Here is a 26236-nt window from a genome sequence, read left to right on the forward strand (position 1 = left end):
CTGAGAAAAAAAGATATAAAATGTATAATAATTTTTATCATTTATGTTATTAATTATTAAAAAAATATTGAAATTATTGTATTAAAATTTTATCTTTTCTGTATATTTAACAATGGTAAGAGCCACCACCTATGTTTTGAGTGTTCAACATAACATTGCATTTTATTTTACTGCGCAAAAACTATAAGATTTAGAAACTTGAAATATATTGCTTCAAATTTCTGATCTGATGATTTTTATTTTGTTTTATAACCGTCGTTGAACAGCGGACCCAATTTTGGGTTTACAACTACTAATGTTCAACTCCGTAGCCTTGCAATTTTGAACCAATCCAGATGACAAAGAAACTCCTGGATCAGTACCCCCAGAGGTATGATTTGTTATGGGAACATGGAGGCCTTTGTGACTTGACAGATTTAGCGTGCATCAGTCACCATTTACTACACGAGGAGTCTTTGTCCGACGGGGATCGAACCCACGACCTCTTGGACATGGGCCAACTCGCAACTCGCATTTAAATAATTATTTCCCGAAGATCTTTATTCGTGCTGATTTCATCATAAATGTAAGCATTTTTGTTGTTGCAATTACTGCATTGTTTTCCCACGTGATTTTAATGATTCTGTTACTTTAACTGCGATATTATTACGATATATACTACTATATATATTACACTCGAGCATTTAAATAACCGCTATTTGATACTATTTATTTGTGCATATTTCATCGTAAATATAAGTTATTTTTCCTTCTTTTTTTTTCAGAAGCATCTGCATTTGTGCGCGGTATTTAGTATGATATTTTAATGCAATGTTATTGCAACCTGAAAAATTCAAAAAATGGAGTAAAACGTGGATTTTTAAACTTCCCACTGTTTGTAATTTATTTTGTTTTAGATTGTTGGTAGCTTAGTATTTTTTTAGGAAGAGACGAAAATGGAAACATTTCCTATTTAAAATTCGTAAAACCTGTAATATAATATCTGAAGTATAATATCAAATAAATATTGAGTCTCATTTTCTATTTTTTTTATTTTAATTCTGTAATGTTTTAATTTTTGGTTTTTGTTTAAACCCTATAAATATTCTTTAGTTTAAATATGTGTGTATTTTTTTACACTTTCATACCGTGAGGATTATATTTCTTTTAACCTTTTTCTTTATATAATTCAACTAATGATAAAAAAATAAAAAAAGGAGAAAAAAATTTAGGAAAAGTGGCAGTTTTTTCATTTTTGAATAAATTCTAATAATTAAAAGTATTTAATTTTCCAAAAATATATTGCCAGTTTCTTTGATTAAAAAAATTTAAGTGCTTAAAACACTATGTTTATTTAAAAATTATCATATTTGCCGCCAACATGAGTGTGGCCATTCGTTAATTAACCTGCTGCGCAAGTGTTCCTTCACTCGAAAAGATAGTGCACCATTAAACTGAAACAAAAACATAGTCGCCAAATTTACTCGTTCAAATGAAATTGTTATTTCTAACATTTCCTGCTTTCATTGAAAAAACAAAATTTTGGGACCCACGAGAAAGAGGAAAAGGGCGATCACGCTATCAACCAAGCATATTGTTGAGCAATTGCCGCTTATTTCATGGACGACTTCAAAAGATTTCATGATGTTACTTTTGCCCCCAACGCATGCCCATCCTTTAAAAAGCAAATTACGCACCTATTGTTATCCCTTCCCAGGTGTCCTTCTTCCCTCCGAGCTGGAGGGCAAGGTCGCGAAACTAAGAACTTCATCTCAGGTTTTAAAAAAAAGAACAAAAGTAATCCAAAGCGAAAATAATTTCTTCCGTGAATCGTCTGCCACGCTTTCGTTATAAAAAAAAAAAGAAGGGAAATATTGTCTGCCAATCTTTAGGTAAACTGAAAAACAAAGTTAAAATCGTTTTCCACATTATGGTTGGATCCTTCAAAAATATTAACGCGTTTGTCAACTTGTCTTGTGTTCTTTGGCAACGCTCTGAAGCTTTCAAAAATGATGGAATGCCTTCATAAATCTGTTTCTATCAGAGGGCACTGCATTACAAATTTAAAGCAATACAGATTGAGGTCAATAGCCAATTGCTTTGTCGGCGTCATAAAATATATACACCTGTCAATTGATTGTGGTTTGGTTGTCACGGTGATAATGGCCTCAACAGCTAAATAATAGTACTCAAAACTTTTCGAGAGATTCCAAAATCCAATAAATTATAAAGTACGGTTCTATAAGTAATTTGCGTAATCTGTGTGAATCTTTGGTTCTTGGACAGTTGATTCTGTCACAAAGAACGAGCCTCGATTGTCACGGACATGGGTGCACCAAATACTGGGCGTATGCAGTCTATTGATGATCTGGGTACGAACTCTATGGTACCAACATTCAACTCTATGGTACGAACTCAATAGTCCAAGGAGATGTGACGGAGATGGAAAATTCTAAATATGCTTTTAATTATCTTTATTTAATTTTCGCAAATTTACTAATGTTGGATATTTACTCAACTTGGCAGTATCTTTCCAAGCATATAAAATACAAAGCCGTCACTCAATCAGAATTCGAGAAATTCGGCGGTTGGTATTTTATATCCTCTTTTAAATTTTCGTGGCTGAATTATATCAATACAATTCTGCAATCAGAATTTAGTGAAAGTATTATTTATTTGCATGTTTTCAAAATATACTTCGATAAATAACTTTGCGTTTGCGTAAATTACGCTAAAAGAAATTTTCGGCATAATCAAAATCTGTTTTTTTTCCCCGTCTGTTTAAAAAACACTAATTAACGCGACTCGATAATGAGTATTGATAATGAGTACTTTGATAATGAGCATTTAATATTGATCCCTAAGGATGTTTTCTGTTACTGTTAATAATTATCCTTGTCTGCTCTTAACAAAACACTTGTTTTAATTCTTATGAGTTGTAACAGGGAGTTCTGTAATGACAACACTTAATAAATGAAAAAAGATTAAAAAAATGAATTTAAACAGGTAGGAACAGTTAGAAACACTTATTAATATTTAAATGCGCAAAAAACGCTGTAAAAATCTAGCGAATCATTACTGAGGAAGGTGAGATTAAGAGAATCAAACTATATTTGATTGTGGTTTTGTTGTTTTTAATTCCGCCTTCCTCACTAGTATTTCCGTACTTTTCTATAGCGTTTTTGTTTTATCCTCCCTTATAAATTATGGATATACATTTTGTTGCTTCATTTCTGACACGAATTCTAAAATTCTATACTATGGGTGGCCATTACGAAACATCCTTCATAATAAAATGTAGTTCAGAATTTTGCACGTTTTTCCCTACAATCAAATAATTTACTTAAAAATTGGAAATTGGAGAGTTATTTTGAAAATGCGTATATTCTAGAATTGCTAGCTCAAAATTAGTGTCCTTTTTCTCACTTGAAAATATTATTTTTGAATTGGAAAAAAAAAAGCATCTAAGCATTTCTGGATCAGTACAAGTTATTCTACCGTAAGATATTGTAAGTTGTACCAAATTTTAAAACTTTTGATTTCTGATCTCTATACGGGAGTTTCTTTTATTTTATTTTCGCACCATTTAAACAAGGATCATGGATCTTGTGTAGAAGAGAATACTCCGTCGATCTTTCCTCCTTTTTTTCACTATGCTTAGTTTATGAACATCGTGTAATTTCTCTACCATGGTAATTTTATACTATGGTTTAAATTTAGAGCAGTATGAGCGCATCCGGCTTTTGCGCTAATAAGCTTTGCATTCAATCCCATCCAGTCCCTCTAGAAAAAAAATAATGCAGTGTTTTATATACTTTTACAACATCTTAAGAGACACGACACCTTTTTCGAAATATTTATTTTTAAACACAGCAAGAACTTTATTTTTACGAAGTTGATGATTGATACTTTTAACATATGTGCTAAAATTTGTCACAAAAACATTAAATGTTTATTTTGTTATTTTTTTATAAATTTCATTTCAAAATTTTTTTAATGTTATTCCTTTTTTAAATTTTTAATAACTTTTAATATATTCAGTCAAATTTAGAGATTTTAATTTTTTAAAGCTTTTTGTTAATCTTGTAATCCCGCAAAGCTTAGTAAAAGTTATTTTAAAAGTTAAAAAAAATTGTCACAGGGTACACAATCGTGTGAAAAAAATTTTTTTTCCTTCGTAAGCAATATGAAAATTTCACTAAATTTGACCCTGAATTTCTTTTTATTAATTCGACTGATTTACATAACAAATTCATATCATCATTTGGACAACTTACGAATTTAAATGCGTATAAGAATTTTCAAAACCAGAAAAATAAAATTCTTAAGAGGTGGAAACCTGCTCTTTTTTTTTATAATTCTCTTTATTTAAACTAATAAATTATTTCACTTCTTTTTTTTAAATTTTTGTCAATACTTTATATTTATAATATTAATAATTTGTTTACTTAGACTGTAATATACATGTTTAATGTGTAATTATTTACCATTTAAACTTAACCACAACCACAAAATTTATTAAAAACTAAGTTATAGAGAAGTTGAGGGTTAAAAGCAATTCAATATAATAGTGAAAAATAATTATTAACTTTCATCTCCCATTATTTTCTGGGATTACATTTATGTATTAACAAAAACAAACTATTATGTTATCAAATAAAAATTTCTGTTATGCAAACAATATTTATGATTTTTAAATTTCAGTTACCAGTTTGAGCTTTAAAATGCAGTAAACAGTGATAAATATGTTTTTGATTATTGCGTATTATTCATTTGACTCCATCAAGTTGATGACTTACAATATTCTATCCAAAGTGGTAAAACGTTTTTTAAAAAAAAGTAATATGAACAAACAATTTAGTTTAGAGTATGATTGTTTTTAAAGACCTTTTTCTAGAAGTAAAATTTGAATTATAAGGAATAATAAAAGTATAAGGAGTAAGTAATTCTGCTTTAAGATATCCTGAACATTGATTAAAGTTTTCGATTACCTGTCCTATTATATTTATTTACGCAGGATTTTTTTTTCTTGCCAAACAAAAGATGATTACATAAATGTTATCAAGTATGGTTTTTGAAGGAAAATAAATTATATATACGAATTCGATTTTAAAATGTCATAAACAACAATGCAAATAATTTATTTTAAACGCAAACTACAACTTACTACTACAACTACTTCAACTTACTAGATTGATTTCTGCCAATTTTCTCTCAAAATGGTTTTGGCTTAATATTTTATTATTTTTTTAAACAAATTAAATCGAATAAAATCATTTTTGAAAAGCTGTTTTTATAAATGAATTGGATGAGTAGAAATAGTAGATTAATTCCTGCCAAATTTCTTTTCAAAGAGATTTCATTTAATATTTCGTAAATTTTTTAAACAAAATCTTTTTTTTTAAAAGTAATTTATAATTGTGAAAACGTCAGTGCGAAAAAAAGTTAAATTGAAAAGCTTTTTGTGATCTAATATTTAAATATTTGAAAATTTTCAGCAACACGACATTTTTTGGGTCCATAAAACTATGTAAAAATTGCGAATTACTTATTGTTTTTAAGAGCCCATTGTGCAGCCCTAGTGCGACGTAAATTAACAACAATAACAACAACAATATTGTTTTTAAGAATTTTCTTTTATCTGGAAAAATCCTGCTGATTTAGCGCTTTTTTTCCTTCTTACATTTTATTATTTATTTATTTATTTATTTTTTAATATTAAACTTTTTCTCCGCAATTTGTTACTTTGAAAATTAAAAAAATAAAAATTCTGCAAGGAAAAAAAATTAGAAAAATTAATAAACACTCAATATTTCATAAAAATTATATTATTAAAAAAAAGAAAAGAAAAAAAAACTGAAAACTCTCGGGTTGCTAGCTCCTTAAAATTGGTTCTGGTTTAAGAAACTTTAAATTTTTGTAGACTCTTGGCCATAACAATTCTTAACTTGAACATACTAACATTTAAGATGGTTGCCATTTTAACAAAAAATATATATCTGGGGTTACCACATAAGCTGCTTAAAGATACTCGCGCTAAGTTTTTTGAATGAAGACTCGAGTTGCCGAATTCGACCAATTTTATCGCATATCCAGTAACTGGTAACATTCATTAATATTCGACACAACCATAGTAAGTTTTATAATAAACTTAAAACTATACATAAAATGCAATTGGTTTTTATTATTTATGTTTGTAATCTTAGCGATTTATAGAAGTATAATTGTAAACAGAAATATTGTTTTGAAAAGACAGTAATATGTGCCAAAAAATATTTTTAAAAAAATGACACATTATTTATTCTGATGATATTACAAGTTTAAAGATAAAAGATTAATTTCTCAGCACGTGAAAGCAAATGTTAAAATCGAGACAATTATTTTAATCAAAATTAATAAATAAAAAAAAAAAAGTTGCACATTTTGTGAGATTTTTCCACTTAGATTAAAATCACTAAAATAAATAATTAATTCTCAGCTTTTGCACATTTTAATGAAATTAATTAATGCTGCAATGAAATAACGTTTTTCATATTACAAATCCGGTCACCAACGCTTTTTATTTTCGCAAAAATGTAGCCTTTAGCCATAGTGAAATCAACGCATTTAAAATCAGTATAGAGGGCACTGGCTAAAGATGGAGAAAACTAAACCTAACAGTCATGATTAACTGGAGCAAACTACAACAGTTATGAAAATCGCATGTTATTTACTAGAGAGAGTCATTTTCTATGACGAATAAACCTTCGAAAAGAAAAATCTTGCAGGTAATCCCAAAGGAAATTGGAATTCAAATAATCTAAATCATTTGACTTGATCTCAGACAGCTGGTTACAAACCAGAGGAATCAACAAACATAAAGCTAATAAATAAAAGAACAAGCTTAAAGAATCTGAAAATAGACAAGGCATTCTCTGTTGCCAAAGAATTATTCATTTAAGATTGAAAAAGTTGTTAAATTTAGGCAGACATCCAAAATACAAGAAGTTCCAGAAATAAAATATAATTGTTCTCTCTAGCCTTCATCAGGTCCCCAACAATCTTTATCTTCACGTTCTACTTGAACTAAAATTTTATCTATAAAAATGGAAATTAAAAATAGTTTATTACAAGTTTAAAATATCAAAATCTATACAAAGCTTAAAAAGTGAAACATTTGTATTATGGTACAAACTGATACATTTTTCAGTAACTTGGATAAAAATTGAAAAGTTATCGTTTTAACTTTTACAGGTGCAGTATACAACGGTTAACCTTCAAACAATCAATGCTTCAATCTTCGTCAGCTCATTTTTAGCCTATTTTTCCTTCGTGAACCACTTGTACTAAAATCCTTCCAATCTGCACAAAGATTTGTATTATGGTGCAAACTGTTACATTTTGCAGTAACTTGGACAAAAATTGAGAAGGTTATCGATTTTGTCTTTTACAGGTGTAGTATACAACGGTTAACCTTCAAACAATCAATGCTTCAATCTTCTTCAGCTCGTTTTTAGCCTATTTTTCCTTCGTGAACCACTTGTATTAAAATTCTTCCAATCTGTACAAAGATTTGTATTATGGTGCAAACTGTTACATTTTACAATAACTTGGACAAAAATTGAGGAAGTTATCGATACTGGCTTTTACAGGTGTAGTATACAACGGTTAACCTTCAAACAATCAATGCTTCAATCTTCTTCAGCTCATTTTTGGCCAATTTTTCTTCGTGAACCACTTGCACTGAAACTCTTCCAATCTGTACAAAGATTTGTATTATGTTACAAAACGTTATATTTTTCAGTAACTTGGACAAAAATTGAGAAGGTTATCGATTTTGTCTTTTACAGGTGTAGTATACAACGGTTAACCTTCAAACAATCAATGCTTCAATCTTCGTCAGCTCATTTTTAGCCTATTTTTCCTTCGTGAACCACTTGCATTAAAATTCTTCCAATCTGTACAAAGATTTGTATTATGGTGCAAACTGTTACATTTTACAATAACTTGGACAAAAATTGAGGAAGTTATCGATTTTGTCTTTTACAGGTGTAGTATACAACGGTTAACCTTCAAACAATCAATGCTTCAATCTTCTTCAGCTCGTTTTTAGCCTATTTTTCCTTCGTGAACCACTCACACTAAAATTCTTTTAAAACTAGAAAAATTTTTTAATTATTATTATATGTTTAAAATATCAGAAATTGAAGAATGCTTATAAATAGAGAGCTTTTTTTAAAGTTTTGCATCGATGATATATATTACATTACATTTACGTTGCTGTTACATTTTTCAACAGTAACTGTAACAGTAATTGTAACAGCAATTTACAAATTGTAACAGTATGCAACGAAACAAAAATGTAACAGTAATTTACATTACATTACTGCTTTATTTTCAGAAAATGATATAAAAATAAAAGAAGTTATCCAGTATGGTAATAATCTCTAAAGAAAAGTTACAAATTATGGACCGTATTGGTGATTATTTTTACATAATTTAATTTATTTGCTAATTTAAACGGGATTCACAATATTTAAAGTAATATAAAAATAAATGAATGTGTTTTTATTTACTGTGCACCTACAAATTTACACAGAAGTGGAATTTTTTAAATTTTTTTTATTTTTAGAAAAACTTATTAAATTTCTCTCCTTGCTCATTTCTTTGAAAATTATGCAGCAAACTTTCTCTTGGATTTTTTTCTTTTGTAACGTAAATTAGTTACATTTACAATAATCGAATCACACTCATTTGTTCAGCAAACGAAGAATAGCATAAAATTACAATTGCCAATTTTTCTGAAAATCCTCGTTTGATATTAAAATTGAAAATGTGCACATTTCTATTACTAAAACTAATGAATTTCGCTGTAAAAAAAATTATGGGTAATCTAGAAAAGTAAATAACTATATTCAATGTTGAATTAAAACAATGGGTAACTAAAAAAAATAAAAATAAAAATTTAAAAAAAATCAAAAGGCGAACAATGATCCATTTTTTCTAAAAACGAATGAGTAAACATCTTATAAAAACTAATTTTAATATATAAAAATTTAAACTGCATAAAATGTATTAATGCTGATGATTATTGTTATTTATTTTATTCTATTACATTTTTATTTGAATTTTGACTCACGAAATTTCATTTGAAATTTAAGTATAGCCTACACGAGATCAGCAATTTGAAGCATAATTTAAGTTATATTTCTCATAACTAGCTTTTGTTTTACACCTTTTAATTCAACTTACTAAACAAAGAAAGTGGTATATCTAGATCCGTTGAAATCGTGAGAAAATTGCTTCTAATTGAGAAAAAAGACTCCTATAGAACTATATAATACCTGAGATAGATTAAAGCTTAGGTGCCTTTGAACCCTTTCGTTTTATGAAACCGGTTCTGCTGCGGGCCACCCTTTAGATACTTAAATCGTTTTGGTACCTTGAAGTAATTTTTTCTATAATCTTTTCTTTATCTTTACGGTGAAACACTAAACACACTGTTGGGTTGTACCGAACTAATGAAGTTTAAGTCAGATTTTTCGAAAGCAACGCAACTGAAGTAATTACCGAAAATTGGACCAAGCGCAAGAAGCATTTGAAATTAAGCGGTTCCTTTTTGTTGAATGAACAGTCTTGGAATTTTTACTAACAATTATTTTGAAGTTTCAATAGAATTTGTCAGATTTTTAAGGAATAATTTTTTTTATAAATTTGATTATAAAGAATAGACTATATATTGAATTCTCAAAGTAGTTCTAAAAATAATTAATGAGTAAAAAAAAAAAAAAAAAAACTATTCTTAATATTTGTAAAAAGTAGATTTAATTAATATTATTAATAAAAGTATTTGAAAGCGGAAGGAAGATATGAACAAATGAATTATTGGAAATTAGTAAATAGCCCTTGAATGAATTAATGTAATGAAATATCAATAAAGAGGTATAAATGTTCTGTAACCTTATAATTTTGTGCCCAACCCAGAAGACAAAGAAATTTCTGGATCAAACTGTTCGTTATATGAAGTAGAAAAGCACGGAAAACTCTCACCGTATCCCTGATGGCAAGGGGACTCAAACTCATGGATTCTACATCTATACTAGGTTTTTTCTTTTTAAGTGGTATTTGTATTTTTCAAACACCGTGCTAATAAAAAATAAAATTTCCGGTTTTTTTGCAGTTTTTTTTCTTCAAAATAATAATTTTTCTTTAAAAAAATATAGAAGCTATTTAAATATAAAAATGCATTGTAAAAATGGTAAAATTTTCTACTTTTACAAAATGTAAAATTTTCTACTTTTACAAAATGTAAAATTTTTAAAAAAATTTCTATATAAAAGTATTTAAAAAATTTTAAACGCTAATTAAATGAATATTAAAAGAAATACTTAAAGTCTTTTTCCACCTATCTATTTCTTAAAGATATTTACTTATATATATATATATATATATATATATATATATATATATATATATATATATATATATATATATATATATATATATATATATATATATATACATATATATATATATATATTTATATATATATATATATATATATATATATATATATATATATATATATATATATATATATATATATATATATATATATATATATATATATATATATATATATATATATATATATATATATATATATATATATATATAACATAAAAAGCTTCATTTAATCTTTTTATGTCATCCTAATTAATTATTCTAATCGAAATACTTTCTCACACTCTTAAAAACCACATCCTGTTCTTGAATCTATTTTTGGCTCAACTATGCATTTAATTAAAAGCAGGACATATTTCCCTTTGCTCTCTGTGGGAAACGCTCGATCTATTTCATAAACCAATAGCAACTACTAAGATTTCCCTCTTTCCCTAAATTAAGACATTTTACGGATTATACTTTGCAAGATTTTCCCTAACATATAACCAAGGAGCACAACTTTTCGTGTTCACTTTTTACACTTTTCTCATGACTGCACTGTCTAATAATTAATAAATAAATTTTGTACATATATATACATACATATATATATTATATATATATATATAATATATATATATATATATATATATATATATATATATATATATATATATATATATATATATATATATATATAAATTTTTTTTTTGAAGATATACCGCTGAAAAAAATGATTTTTTCACCAAAATTCAAAATGAACGAAGAAGAAAAATATCCAATCCAGTTCTCGTACGAAAACCAGCTTTATTTAAAATACCTATATTTTTTTTTCCAACTTAAATAAAAACAAAAATATTTTTGACGATAATAAATTTGAAACTTGTTTTCATCCAAAAACATTTACCTTAATTCAAATTCTTCGATTACATATGTTTTGTTTTTATTTATTGTCGTCTTTTAGGGTAAATTTCTGAGAATGCATAGAGCTAGTTTTGAAATAAAAGCAAATGATTAACTAAAAATAAATGAATAAATAAACATAAATCTTAAATAAATAATATACATGCAAGAGATGGCAAATTACCTTTTCAAGTTTAACCCTTCCTTATCAAATCATGGATGATATCAATCATTTATAAGTATTAAAGTTACAATAACCTACCATTAAATTTACCAGTTTTCAATTTACTGTATGCTTAACATTATGTAAACGAAGATTGTAAAAGATTTTTATGCTTTCCTCGGCGGCTGTTTTATAGGTCATAATTCAGTCCAAGAAAATTAGGTGCGCCCCTTGGTATGCATTGCATTTTCATATTGATCAAAGCAATCACTTACGATCAAAAACATATTTCATTTTCATTTCGAGATTTGTGGTGATGTATAAGAACAATTTAGGATAATGTAATAAAATGATAGAGGTAATTGTTTTACATGCATTTTGTATGGATTTGTGTTTTTTCTTATTGATAGAATGGCCTGAAAAATTCTCCTTATTTACTGTTAGATAAATCGTAATTTAAAAAAATTTGTCACGAAAAGTTTTATTAAATTTTTGAAAAATATTAGAGTAAAGTATTTTTTGAAAAAGCAAAATAACCTTAGTTATCTTAAAATCTTTTTAAAATTGCACAAATTTGTTTAAGTTATAGATCTTAATCCAATTATAAATCCTTTAAAAAAACATGAATAAATAAAAAAAAATTAAACTGTAAAGAAAAAATTTCTTCACGATCTTTGTAAGTATTGTATTTGTGTATATTGAATTAGTGCTTCAAATAACTTAAATACTAAGAGTGGTTCGTTAATTCCAGTTAGCATTTTGACAATGTTTCAATTCTTTCTATTTAAATCTGTTTACTCGAATCAATTGTTCTGGTTTATTGATTTCAATCAGTTAAATAGAAATTATTTATTCAAATAAATGGTTCCTTTTTATTAAATTAAATTGGTTAATTAGAGTCGGTTTATTCGAAGCAATTGCTCCAGTTTATTAATTTCCAGTTAATTAGAGTCAGTTTATTTAAATTTACGGTTCTGATTTATTGATTTCAATTGATTACAACTTTATTACTTCAACTGATTTGCACTGTCTTATAGATTTAAATTGTTTAAGTAAAATAAGGGTTCTGGTTTATTGGTTTGAAATGATTAGTAAGAATTAGTTTATTCGAAGCAATGATTCTGCTTTATTGATTTGAATCAGCTAATTATAATAGTTTTATTCAAATCATTGGTATTGGTTCATTGATTTGAATCGGTTAGATCAAATTCATTGATTCAAATAAATTATTTGGGCATAAATTCGAATGAGATACTTTAACCTGTTAACTTTAATCAATGATTCAAATTTTTTTTTTGAACAAATCAATTAAAAAATGATTATATTTTGTTAATTCAATTCTAATCTGTTTATTTGAATGTATAAAATAAAGGAAGAAGCAATCGGTTATAATCTAATTTGAAACTGATTTCAATATAGTAGTTTTCTGATTATTTGATTCAATTGAGTGAAACGAACTTGCAAACAAGTAATTATAATCCAAATTGACACCGAATTGAATCTATTGGCTCTCCAATTAATTGATTATATTAAGTGAAACAAATGGGTAAACAATCTATTGTATACCAATACGATATTGTTTTGAATCTAATCTAGTGGTTCTCTAATAATTTGATTCAAATAAATGAAACTTATGGGTAAACAATTTATAATGCATAATTCGACACTGATTTGAATCAATTATCTTTCTAATTAATGGATTCAAATAAGTGAAACATATAGGGCGTCATTTGATTACAGTACATTCAAATACTGGATTAAATTTATTGTGTTCTAACTTGTTGTTTCGATAACTGAAAAGAATTACTTGATTAGAAACTTCATTCGCTTTAAAAATATACAAATTAGAAATAACAGTCGACACGTTTTTTTTAAAAAATCAATTATATGATTTTCAAGCAGTTGTAATAATGAAAACAATAATAATTCTGGATAAATAGTTTTCAAGTTCTCATTGAAAAAGTTTTTAAAAAAAGGAAAAACATTATTTTCTTTAAAAAGTTATTTCGTATGATACTTGGTTAAAAAATAAAAAAAAACTTAATTCGCTTTAAAAATATACAAATTGGAAATAACAGTCGACAATTTTTTTTCAAAATCAATTATATGATTTTCAAGCAGTTTCAATAATGAAAACAATACTAGTTCTGGATGAATAGTTTTCAAGCTTTCATTGAAAAAGTTTAAAAAAAAAAAGGAAAAACATTATTTTCTTTAAAAAGTTATTTCGTATGATACTTGGTTAAAAAAAACAACTTAATTCGCTTCAAAAATATACCGATTGGAAATGACAGTCGACATGTTTCTAACGCAAAAAAAAATAGGCGCCCATTCGAGAGAGAAAACAAGATGAAAAACAAAACAAGGAAACCCTCAGTGGGGTTAAACTGAGTGGGGTAAATCAGGGTAGAAGGCATTTCCAGTCGCTATGAAGAGTTGGTGAGGAGCTAATATCCTTAACAGCATTAGTTAATCTAATATCTTACAGTTTTTATTTTACCTAATATCTTACCCTTCGTATGGTAAAACCTTACAGCTTTAGCTTACTTGGAATAATTTATTTAACTGGAAAAAAAAGTGCTGTAAAAGAAAAATAATGATTAAATATTGTGTTTAAATTCAAAATGCAATTTTTTATGTTTTAATTAATCTTCTGAAAATAAATGTTCAGCAAGAATTTAGGGAAGGTTAATCTGAAGTACACACAAAGGAGAAGCTAGCAGTGTTTTTTCTTTTCGTTCCTAAATAGAACGCTAGTTATCGTTGGCAAACGAAACAAACATCTTTTTATCTGCTTTGTAGAGCTCTTATTCTTTCTGTCAAGAGAAGGTTAAGACGGAAGATCAAGGTTAAGTCTGTTTTTCATTGATGCAAACGAAAAGATGCAAATTATCTGTTGTTATAAAAAAAGAAACAAAAAAAAACAGGTTATTTCGTGTGTATATAGCTTTTAACTTAATTCTTTTTTGAATACCTAAGTTAAAATAGACAAAATTGGAAAATATTTATAAACATTTTAATAACTTTTTTGGCAACTATTCCATCAATTTGTTTTTCTAATATTATTATCTTGATAATCGTTATCTGAATTTTAATAAAGTGACATATAAAATAGTGATTCTTCAGAATATATCACGATATTTTATCATTTACATTTTTATTTAGGTCGATATTTTCGTCAATTAAAAGAAATGTATAGTGCACATTATAATATCGTATTCCATTATTATTCTTATAGATAACTATAGCTACTCATAATATTCCCGATATTATATTGTCTGATATTTATAGTTGTCAAGAATTATCACAATATTGTGGTCGTCAAAAATTATCACGCGCTTTCTTAGGTCATGTATTTATCGTAATTCATCGTATTCACGATATATCGTTACAATACTTTTTCAAAACATAAAGATATTTTATGTTACATTCATGTAATACCCAGCTTTAGTTATGATCTTGAAAGTCATTTTATTTTTTGTACTTTTCAATTAGCATAACAAATTGATATTTTTATGCTCTACATCTATACGTCTGAACAATGAATAATTTATAAATTTTTATTTTATTTTCATTTTGTGTATTTATTTTTTAATAAAAGAATAGACTCTTTAACTGGGGTTCTTAACTTTTCCCAAATTCACTCTTTTCTCATTTGAATTCCTGAAAGTTTATAGCGTTATGATATTCCAAAATTCATATTTTGGAAGATTGGAGGAGTTGCTAACACTAGTTAGCAGTTACGTAACACTCAGTACGTGCGAAATACTTTTTAGTTCAAGATTCATAGATTTATTCATAGATTTTATTAAAACATATGCTTCATCTTCGATCAAAATCTCAGAAACTTTTTATGTTATTTTCATTTAGTTTTTATCAAAATATAAATAATTGAATTCTCTGTATCGTAATGCAGGATTATTTTTTATGCCTAAATAATTATTATTAAAGAACTTCAAATTCTCTTTTAATGCAGAAATTAATAAAAAAAGAAAACTTTTATTGTTGATAAAAAGAGAAATAAGTATAAAAATAAAATAATGCAATGTTGTATAGAATACAATTGTTAATTATTGCATAATAGAATAAGCAGATTCGTATTCATATGTTCACTAAAAGCAGCTCAAACTTAAAGGCTTGTACACATACACAGCACCAACATTTATTTCTACTACGTTTAAAGAAATAAAAATATAAAGTACCTTTAAAAAGTGTTAATGTAAAGGAATTATTTAATAAAAATAATTAAATTAGAATGATACAAAAATAAATATTAAAATATGGGTGTAAGACGTTAAAATGCAACTATTTTATTGCTGAGATTTAAATTTAAAAAAAATTTAATGCAAAGCAATTTTAACTAGAATTATTGCGATATAATTAAACACTCTTTTTGGAAGACTTAAAGAAAAGGAATTGCTTCATTTATAAATTAATTTTAAATAAAACAAAATTAAAACACCGTTCGCTATGTCAGCGGTCTTACCTAAAAGGTGTTCGTAGTCGGCAGGATTCGAACCTGCGCGGGAAGATCCCAATGGATTTCTAGTCCATCGCCTTAACCACTCGGCCACGACTACTTGATATATTTTGTCATTTTAAATTTCATAAACTAGTCCTTCAGACATAAAATAAAAAGGTAACAGTATAATCGAACGTTTATTAAGGGGGATAAAATTTTTTTTAATTATATCACTAAGAGAAATCTAATATTTTCCTTTTCTTTGAACTGATGCTTTTGAGAGACAAGCTTTACCTGTTGAACAAAAAAATATATTTCTCTTGACATTTTATTTGCGTAATAAAATAAAATCTAAATTTTTTAAACTGATTGTTCTGTTCTTTTTATTGTTTGCTCCAATTAAATATATATGATAAGCTTCATTTGTTTAAACTAACAATATAAAATAGATGAGTTTTTCTAAAAGTTTTTCCAAAAATATTCACTACTGTCTAAGCTCTTTTTCCCTCTTAAAGTTATATTCAAAATACTTATATATCTATGCTGAAATACATTACACAGAGTAGACAAAAATAGGTGAAACAATTCTTTCCAAAATTATGAAACAATCTGCCATGCTGCCCTCTACCGTTTTGAAATTGTACTACAACTAAAATAATTCAGTTTAAAATAAAATAAATAAATAACGGTAAATTAAAAAAATCTCAGTGCTAGTTATTATGGCGCTGATTGAATTTTTTTTTAAATAGTATCGATTTTAGTGAAATAATTGAATTCTTCTTTTTTTCTTTTTCTTTTTACCCATTGAGATTGAGTAAAAAGGTTCTAGGATTTTCATGTCCGCACACTCTTCGATTCGAATACCCTCATAATCTCAAATTAAGAGTTGAAACATTCATAAATAATAAATAAATAAATAAATAAAATAAAATAAAAGGCAGGTCACCATAAGCATGAGAAAAAACCAGCATAACTGAATAAAAAAAAAGTTATTGGAAGTGATTGTTTTCTAAACTGAGACTGTTGTTTTTTCCCACGAGCACTTTTTACATAGCATAAATTTAAAATATTTTAATGTTCTTCTTATGATTAATTTATTCATATTTAATATAAATAATCCCAAAAAGACTGAATTTATTCATAATTGTCTTGACCGGCGATTTTAATAAAAATGCGAATATTAAAGGAGGCAAAAAATTTTGAGTTGTCTTAAAATACGGATTAGATTATAGATTAAGGGATTGTCCGGGCCTGATTATCGCATAGGCCCAATAGGCACGGACCACACTTTCTGGGGGGCCTCAAAAATTAGTAAAAAGTTCACAATATTACTTTTTAAGAAAAAATACTGAAAGGAACAGTTTATCTCAAACAAGGCATTTTCTATTTCAAATTTTCTTTATGTTGTGGCAAACCAAAGTAATGAAACATTGCACTAATCAAATTCGAAAGTACAGTTGAATTTTAAATGGTGCAGTTTTTTCTCCAACTGCTTAAGCAAATGCAACGAGAATGCACATTCGCAAAGTCTGTTTTAAATGAATGATTAGTGTCAACAAGAACTAAAAGCTTATTCTTAACAAATATGTAAAGCTGTAGATGGAAGGCTGCAATCTTTAAAATAATTCAGTTAATCATTGACTTTCAGCAAAAACCACTGATTTCAATTGTTTGTGGTCACCAAACTATTTTTATTTCCATACAATATTGTTTTCTTGTTTTATATTTTGTTTTAATATTTAGATGCGTAAACTTTATCTTAGAAAAATAATCTTCAATTGTCTGCTTTCAAAACTGTTTAGAATGTTTCTCTTGAATCAATAGACTATTTTTATTGTTAGGACTACTCTTCAGAAATTTAATTTCAAAATATTTTGTTCAGGGCCCGGAAAATTTTGTGGGCCTTGGGCCTGAATTTCTCTTGATCGGTCCCTGGTAATTGTAAAAACCAATCCAGCTCATTGGAAGGCAAGAAGATATACATCAATTGATTTTGTACTTGCCTTGCAACCCGTGGCTTGAAATGAAATACTGTGCTGTTTATGCAAGTCAACACCAAAATTCACAATTTTCTCTCTTTTTTTTAATTGCAGTGAAACCTCTTGGGAGCGACCACTCTCTGTTCCACAGTTCATTAAAGGGGGTCGGTCATTCTTAGGGTTTAATATCATTGACTTCAAAATATTATCGAAGGTACATGAACTTTCGCAAGCAATTTTAATTTTACTCATTGTCCTTTTCTGGGTTCGGAAATGATAGATGAATAAAATTTAGCTTCAAAGAAAATGAACTTTACTGATATAATTATGTGTAAAAACAAATTTATCAATTATAAATGATAGAGCTATTTTAAATAAATTAATAACTATGATTTTTGTTTGAATTTGCCTTTGATTTTATATCATAAAAGCTCACTTTTAAAAATGAGAAGAGGTTTGTTTGTTTGAGATATTTATTTTTTTCTGAAATTGTTTCTTTTCTTTCTAATTTAACTTTCAACTTATGAATCATAGTTAGCATCGTCTTTTGTGTTCTCTGACTGCAACATGAGGTTGTCGATCTCTTTCAGAGATCGTCGAAAAGAGCTCTCTATAAATAAGAGTCACTCACAAATATTTTGGATACGTTTAAAACTACAGTGGAGCATCGTTTATACGAAGCCGAAGGGACCACCGAAAAACGTCGTATAAACGATAACGTCGTATAATCGATTTTTACTTCTAAAACTGAAACTAACTCTGTTTTCAGTTAATTTTAATGTTTAACGAGTTGGTTTACATAAATTTCTAAACTAGACTAAGTAAAACAAACAAATGACCAAAGAAGAAAAATTGCAGTGAGTAATTTGAATGTATGTTACCTTTAATTATATTTTCTAGCTATTAATCTCTACAATGCTTTGAATAGCGAGTTGAACTTGCTGCTTTCTATGATGCAATTTTAGATTTTTAATCACGGCCAAATCTAATGGCTGAAGCGCACTTGTGCGGTTTGCAGGAAAAAAGAGAGCTTTTACATTTTCCAAAATAATTAGTATCGATGGGTGCGCTGGACATTGGTCGATGAATAGCAAAAATTTTCGTTTTTGCCTCTTCATAACATTGTCTAGTTTTTTCAGTCATCTAGTAAAAATTACGGTCGTCATCCAAGCATTCTTGTTGACACCCTTTTCTGTATCATTCATGTTGGCAAATTCCGCCCTTTTTTAAAATACACAAGAAAAAATAAAAAATTAAATAAACGTGAACAAAATCTAAAAACTGACGCATAACCGATTCTGTGCGTCGTATAAACGATATACTTTTACATTAAAATGAATAGGAATGATTTGGGACCACACTAAAACGTCGTATAAATGTAAACGGCGTATAAGTGATCGTCGTATAAACGATGCTCCACTGTACTCATTTATTATTTTATTATTATTATTTTTTTCCATATTTTTTCGCGTTTTTTTCTTTGTCCTTTTCCACGTTTGGTGCAGAAGTTTGCCCTGTCGCTGTGGGAGGTTTTGATGGTTTCTCCTAAAAGTTTTTTCAATACATGTGTATGGAAAAAATTCCGTGCCATCCAAAAGTGGTCGCAAATAGAGGTCGTTACATGGAGGTGGTCTTTCCTGGGGGTGTCACTGTAATTGTCATTACATCTGTATAATTCTGTGTTTGATTTCATCAGAATGGGGATTCCAAATTAGTCAGCCTTGAGTCCGGATCCGGTACTACTCCCAGTAAGTTAAGTGTATTCCTATTTTTTATTTTTTACGTCTGGCGTTAGAGTAAAAACCGGCAAATTTATTTTATGCCATCAAAAAAGACAGGAACTATAAAAAAAATAAAAAAAATTCTTCAGAAATGCTTGAGGTCGGTAGATTTTTGTTGAATGAGTTTTTTTCTTTCTGAACTTCATTCATGAAAACAATTTTCTGCGTAATCTTCTTTATTTAAATTTTTATTTTGTTCTATAATTATCTAGTATCTTTTAATTTTTATCAGTGATGTGATAGGCATAGATTCTTTTTGAAATGCGAAATTTTTGCGTTTTGGGAACCCCACTGGAATAATCATTGAAAAATATTTAAAAATCACTTAATATCTCATTTTCTGAATAGTTTTCGTGTGTGTGTGTGAACATAGGCCTGAAGCATGGAAGAAAGTTTTCTAATTTTAAAAACTATCTTTTTTAAAAAAATAATAAATTATATCTCTGGTGCAGGGCCTCCAACTTGGCGGTTATCACACTCATACAAGGGTTCTAACTCGTAATTTTTATTTATTTCCTTATTTATTTTTTAAAAAGACACATTGCTTTTTTTGCAGATGCTAAAATTTTCAGAAAAAAGATTTAGTAAGTGCAGCACGTACACAAGGATAAGATTCTCAACCAATAGTTCAGCGGACCGATGATAATCCGCTAGCTGAAACAAAAAGTTGTGAAACTTTGCTTGAAACAAAAAAATGCATCGATTGCTTATCAAATCAATCAATAAACAAATAATATAAAAGTTGATAAAGCTGTAGTTTATAGTATTCGCAATTTTTTTCCGTAATTTTATTAGTTAAATTTTTAAGACTTTACACTGGTATGCATAAAAAATAAGAGAAAAATTGAAGCAAGTCAATAGGAAAAAGGGGTTTTACGTTCGGTCAATAGCCGACATAATTCGCGAAACTTTTGCATTAAAATCTTAAATTAAAGTTTATTCAGTATATACAGTTTAAAATTAAAGTTTTTATTCCAGTTTAAGGCCTTAAAAAATATGGATCAGGTAATTTTAAATTCGAGAAAAATAGAGATTAGAGAGAAAATAAATTAGAGATAAGAGAAAAATTGGTATAATGTTAAACCATAATATTAGTACTTTAACCATAATATAGTAATTTAATATGAGGTAATTCAATCAAAACACGCTTCAGTTTAACTTAACCACACAGTACCTGTAAATAAGTTTACGAAGTACGCTATTGCTAATATGATTCAATTTCGCACCCTATTGAGGTTGCCGCAAATTTGATTGATGTCCTGGCTCAACTCGTTCAGAGATTTCTAACCGTGAGTTTCATTAAGTAAAGTTGATTGTTAAAAGTTTAAATTGATAATTTGAACGAAGAAAATGTATTTATCTTTACATAAATAAAAACCAAATTAACATTTAATTATGTTTATTGACCAAAAAACTTTTTTCTCAGTACCAGATATTTCTTCAACATTTTTTTCTTTTTGAAAAGGTGAATTGGAACACCCTTTTCTATCTCCACATGATGCTATAAAAATAAAAGGTGTTCGTGACTTTATATTCAAATGGAGAAAGGAATTTTGACTTTTTGTGGGTGTGCAGTCATGACCTCATACTTGGAAGAGGTCATAACAGACACCTTTAAGAAGAGGGCTGGTCTTAAAAACTCGTGAACCTCGGTCAAATAGCATGGCACTTATTTGGGGTCATGGCTGGAAATCGCTATCAACCCAAGGAAATTCAGGAAGTAAATACTTCCAGACTTCCCTAATCCTACAGTTTTATTTATTTATTTATTTTGTAAAACAATATACTATAGTAAGTCTTTCCTATAAATTCGTTCGTTTCCTTTTCATTTAAATAAAATGTTTTTGTTTAGAAAGTACTTTATTAATAAAGCATAAAATATTAATGTTTGATTACAAAGAAAATGATGTTGATAACCAAAAAATTAAAAAAAAAAACTGCTGTAAAAAAAGCCTTTAAAATTGACCGTAAAATGAAAAATAACACCCTGAAAAATCTTTGAAAACATGTTTTGTTTTATAACAGCTTTTTATTATTATTTTTTTAATAATAATAATAATCTTTATCTTAGCTTGACAGATAAATGAGAATGTAGCTTCTCTTTTTGTCCGTATCCCAATGCTCAATGACATCATAATATGACGTTAATGCGCGCATTGAACTCTGGGAGATTACAGGAAAAATAAACTAGTAGTACAATAAACAAATTAGTTATCAATATTGTGTTTCTACGGCTTATAAACTTTTATTATAGTTTTTATTATTGTTATATGTTTTGGTTTTGTTCTTTTTATATTATTTTATTTTGAAGTTAGGTAATTTTTTGTTATATTCATCATTATTTGTTTCGCTTTTTTATTCCAAGTTAGTTATTATTATTTTTTTTTATTATTTCAAGTTACCAGTTTTCATAGTTAGTGATGTTCAAATTTTCTACCCGTGAAAAATCATAATCTGCACATCAATCTTCTCGAAAACACAACGTTAAAAAAAAATCCTAATATTATTAGCCTTGTAACACCAAAATAAAAACCTATTTTCATTCTTGTGATGCTTTCGATGTGAATTGTAGCACGGGAGGAAATTTTAGATACTAATTTGCTACTAATTTAATATATGATACTAATATGATACTAATTTAATACTAATTTGAATATATGATTTAATATATGATACCATAGTTAAAGATACTAATGAGGGTGCTGAAATAACTTATGCTTTGATTATATCGGGAATAGCCTATACCAAGCAGTGGCATCACTTAACCTTAAAAAAAATTGATTTCATTAATTTCAGTTGAGAATAAAAAATAGTGACTTATATCAGTTACAACAAACCGATTTAAACAATAGCTAAAAAAAATTGTGATCCCATCAATGCAATCACTGGTTACCCATTAGTCAAATTTTTTCCCTGGACAGATGGTCATAATCGCCAAGTCATGGGTTGAAAAAACTGCATTAATTGATTTCTGTACTCCTGCCGTCCAAAGGACTGGATTGGTTTTCAACTCCAGCCAAATATACGCTTCTTAAGATGTCACAAAAATTCTTTTCCTTCTTCAGCATTCATATTCATGATAAAATCGTTACCAAGATGAATAAGTTAGTCATAAATAGGACGTAAAAATTCTTACAATTATTGTGTAAAAACATTAAAAATATAAGCTGGGAAAAAGAAAAAGAAATAAACTCAGCAACTTAATACATAATGAAATTAAAAGTGAAAAAAAGAATTCTAAAAAAATTATCAAACAGCAGCGGTCGCCATAGCAACGCATGCAATGACGACGCATGCGCACTGCTTACTATTACTCTTGAACACAGTTGATAAGTGTGATGACGTTCAAATAAGGTGCACACGCCATGAAACCCAAAATAATACCCATTTTGCCAATGGGTAAAACACCAGAATAAGATATAACAGGCAATAGAATTACGGGCAGTGGCACTTAACTTTGAAAAAAAATAATAATAAATAAACATCAGTATAGGGTTTACCTAACAAATGTATTCCGGCAGTGGCACTTTATTTTAAAAAACATTAGTGTAGGGTATACCGGGTAAATGTGTACAGGGCAGTAGCACTTAACCTTAGAAAAAAACATGAGTGTAGTGTGAACCTGGCAATGGTACTCAATTCACTTGATTAATCCAATTATTAAAAATAATAAACAGCAATTATTATGAATAGCAGCATTCGATACACAAATATTTTCATTAATTTGAAGGACTGTAATAATCTTCATTACACGCAATAGTGTTCTTTACTTCAATTCCTAATCACATCATTTTTCAAAAAAAAAAAAAAAAAAAAATTAGAAATAAATAACAGCTTTGAACTAAAATATTATCACTAAAGTATGCTTATCCTGTCTAGACAATTTTTTTAGTAGTCGCTATTTAAACAGCCATGTAAACCAAACCATGAATTCTGAACAGGATTATAAATGTCGAAAGAAGATGTGGGATTCTGTAGCATTTGCTAAGTGTCGCAACAAATAAATATAAAGATTATTAAAATATATCAATTTTAGTTACAAAGTACATTGATATTTTGTGAGACTCAGATATCAAGTATACTTTGAAATACATTAAAATTATATTATTAATTACTAGTAAAATTAACTTCAACATTTTATGCTTAAGGTAACCGTAAAAGTAAATATTTATCGCAGATCTGATAAAAAAAAAATTAATTTTGAGCATCTATAGTTAGCGTCATATTATGACGTCATTGAACATTGGGAGGGGGAGAAGAAAAGCTAGATTCTCGTTTCTCTGTAGACGCTATATACTTGTAATTCATAGAAAAAAAATGAGGCAATAGCCGAAACAAATGTGTAATTTATGAATAAAATAAAATGTAATTAAGTATCTGATAAAGATATGTGAAATATTAACAATCTGAGTTATAATCTTTAAGAACAACAGAATTGCTTCATTTCATCAATTTTTTTTTTATATTGAAACATAAAAAATATATTATATATATAAAATATATTGAAATATATTATATTTCAATAGCATATTCGTATTATATTTTATATTTTTTAAATTTTTTATCTTGAAATTAAAAAATTGTCTTTTGTCCGAAAGCAAATTTTTATTTCTTGAAAAACTCTGCTTTACATCAACTATCATATTACTAGTTATTTGAAATTTACACTAAATTATAAATAGAAAAAATAATTTACGAGAAAAATGTCTTGAAATGTAACATGTCATTAAAAAAAACATTAAAACATTATTAAAAAAAGGGAAAAAATCTAAAAAAAAAAGAAATTTCTCCCAGTATTCAATTTAGAAGACAACTTGCCTTCTGGATTGAATTCAAAATTACTAGGCATTGGTAGTCGTAAACTTAAAATTGAGTAAGCTGTTCAACGACGGTTTTGATTGATTTTCTTAAATAAAAAATAATGGCTACTTTGATGTCCATTTTCTACAAAATTGTGTGACTATTAAGGGTTTAATAAAGACATTTTTGAAAATTAAAACTCGGATATTTCATATTTTAAAGTAATGTATGTATAGCTCTGTAGCTTGTAAAAATGCTACTTAGAATTTTAATTCTAACATGATAGATATGTATGGAGATAAATTGCTAGAAAAATTGTATTGGAAGATCATGGAAATGGATGATCATAGAGTATTCATGGAAATTTTTTTTAAAAAAAAGAAGGAGAGAAAAAAAGAAGAAAGAAGAAACAGAACTACAGGAGCTAAGAACTCCAACTCTATAGGTATAATTGTATACTATATGTGGTTGTTTCTAATGCCACTTATTAATTCCAGCAAGCCTGCTTGGTGATCGAAACGAAGCGAATTTAAGGCAGAGGGTACGTTTCTTGTTTTTGAGTGGCACCATCTATGGCCAAGAATACGACTTCAGTCACACACACGTCACTGCTCGTTTATAGAGCTGACCCATTCATACATCCATTCATTCATCCACAGATCGTAACTTTTACCTGAACCAGAGAACGATCAATCATCCATTCAGTGCCCCCAGAGGTATGATTTGTTATGGGAATATGGAGGACTTTGTGACCCGACATATTTAACAAGCACCAGTCACCATTTAGCATGACTGCCCTTAGTGTATATTTTTTGAGATTCTCTCAATCTTGAGGAAAATGTTGAAGATGCAGAAGAAATAGTATTGGAGAGCGAGGAAAAATATGGTTAAATATGGTAAAAATTCTAAATCATACATTCCTTCATTTTTGTTTCCTTGAAAAGTATACTATTTGCGTTGAATAATGAAATAGCAGTAACAAAAGTGTAGTTAAAATGTGGATTGTTATTTTAGATTCAAAGTAAAATTTCGAAATAATTAAAATCTCCGCAATATAGGACACTAAATTACATTATCTTTATTAAAACATAATATTTATTACATCTCATACAATTTTAAAATTGAAAACCTGATAACATTAATACACTAAAGAGGACGCCACTATTTCGTAAAGTTTTTATTGTGCATTAATTTCCCTAAAAGAAATTTTCGTGAATGCACCCAAACATTGTACTATTTTGCACATATATTTTAGCTGTTAACTCGGTTTGCTTTCATGTTTTGAAAGAGGCTCTTTCTAAGATGTTGTTGGAAATTTTTTTTTAATTATAGAAGAAGTCCCTTTAAAAATGTTTACTATTTTCAAATTTTACGCTAATTGGAATCATTTTTACCCTAAAGGATTATGAATTTTGCTTAGTTTCAGGTATCAAAATGCTTACTTGTATTATATTTAACTAAAATTAATTTGAATTTTCGAGAAATACTATGTAAATTTTTTCCAATTTAGCTTTTGTTGCAATTTTTCACAATAGATGGCGATACGACAGTATTACATAGCGTTGGAAGTTAACATTATCTTGAATAGATTTTATGAATAAATTCTAGAATCTAAATTATTGTGCGTTGAAGATGATACTTGTTACATTTTAATGAATTCAAAAAAAGTTAAACTTACCGGAAATTCATATTTTATATTTTAAATATTTAATTTGATTATCAAAAAACATTTTGAAAAGCTGCATAT

The 26236-nt window shown here is 27.6% G+C and overlaps 1 non-coding gene across 1 annotated transcript; it reads right to left on the minus strand.

Moving 5' to 3' along the window:
- Positions 1-15965: 15965 nt before the first annotated feature.
- On the minus strand, positions 15966-16047 carry TRNAS-AGA (transfer RNA serine (anticodon AGA)). The gene has a single exon. It is a non-coding gene; the product is annotated as a tRNA-Ser (tRNA).
- Positions 16048-26236: the final 10189 nt, after the last annotated feature.

The sequence above is a fragment of the Parasteatoda tepidariorum genome, chromosome 3 (assembly GCF_982258835.1).
Source record: "Parasteatoda tepidariorum strain Cologne lab strain chromosome 3, Ptep-v5.0, whole genome shotgun sequence".
Lineage (NCBI taxonomy): Eukaryota > Metazoa > Arthropoda > Arachnida > Araneae > Theridiidae > Parasteatoda > Parasteatoda tepidariorum.